Raw genomic sequence first — 1,376 nt, forward strand, 5'->3', positions numbered from 1 at the left:
ACGATGCCCCATCTTTAGGTTTCTGTGTGGCATTGAAATCCCCACAGAAATGCAGAATGGCTCTCTCCCTGTTTCTTAGCTTCACTTTATGATTTGGGCACACCAAATAATAATACAATAAATGTTATGTGCTTGAATCATCTTGAAAACACCCCCTGCCCTGGTCCATGGAAAAATTGTCTTCCATGAAAGCAGTCCCTGGTGTCAAAACAGTTGGGGACTGCTGCTTTGAATTGTTTTACAGAAATTGAAACCCCCACCAAGTGGAAGAAGTAACTGTGCACTGCCTGCAAGCATGTAGACCCCAGACGGGTTGGAGCCAGAAGTTGGATGATGCTGACTCCCGATTACCTCACCACCAACCCATCAGAAGAATGTCCATGAGCTGATCACACACCCCACAGCTCCCTCCCTCATCCAGTCTGGGTAACCTGGGTGTGCAGTCACAAAATGTCTCTTAAGAAAATAGTTCCTAGAAGTTCCCTGGTGGCCTAGTGGTTAGGATTTGGTACTTTCACTGCTGTGGCCCAGGTTCAATCCCTGGCCAGGGAACAGATCCTACAAGTTGTGTGGCATGGCCAAAATTCAGAAAGAAAGAGAGAAAGGAAGAAAAAGAAAGGAAGGAAAGAAGGAAGGAAGGAAAGAAATAGGGAAGAAAGAAGAAAGGAGGAAAGAAGGAAGGAAGAAAGAAAGAGTTTCCTTCAGACCATAGCCCTAATTGCTCCTGTCTTGGGGACAGTCTGAAGTCATATGTGAGAATCCAGACAGGTCCCACGATCACCCTCTCTGTGTTTCTTCCTCCTCTTCCCTAGCCCCCTCCCAAAGTCCCCTATAACAAAAAATAGCATTTCTTCCTCTCCTTCAGCAAAACACCAAAGGGATCCTGTATATCAACTCCTGCAGATGGTTGTGGGAAAGGGCCACAGTGGTGCACAGCAAGGCCAGTCTACTGACAGCAGGTGGTGGTGAAGAAAAGTGCAGCGTTTAGTGCAGGGCGCCAAGCAAGGGGTCCGGAGCAGGAGCAGCTAGTGCTCAAGACCTGAAAACTCCTGGAAGGCTTTCAGAGAAAGGTTTTTAAAGACTGGGTGAGGGAGGGCAGTTGTGGGGTTTGTGATCAGCTCATGGACATTCTTCTGATGGGTTGGCAGTGACGTAATCGGGAGTCAACATCATCCAGCTTCTGGTTCCAACCCGTCTGGGGTCTGCATGCTTGTGACCACTGCACAGTTACTTCTTCCACGTGGTGGGGGTTTCAATTTCTGTAAAACGGTTCACGGCAGTGGTCCTCAACCTTTTTGGCACCAGGGACTAGTTTCGTGGAAGACAAGTTTTCCGCAGGCGGGGAGAGGGGAATGGTTTGAGGATGATTCAGCACG

The 1,376-nt window shown here is 48.5% G+C and overlaps 1 non-coding gene across 1 annotated transcript; it reads left to right on the forward strand.

Moving 5' to 3' along the window:
• The first annotated feature begins 480 nt into the window (after window positions 1-480).
• On the forward strand, window positions 481-552 carry TRNAE-UUC. Its single transcript has one exon. It is a non-coding gene; the product is annotated as a tRNA-Glu (tRNA).
• Window positions 553-1,376: the final 824 nt, after the last annotated feature.

This window comes from Oryx dammah, unplaced genomic scaffold (genome assembly GCF_014754425.2).
Source record: "Oryx dammah isolate SB20612 unplaced genomic scaffold, SCBI_Odam_1.1 HiC_scaffold_12, whole genome shotgun sequence".
Taxonomy (NCBI): Eukaryota; Metazoa; Chordata; class Mammalia; order Artiodactyla; family Bovidae; genus Oryx; species Oryx dammah.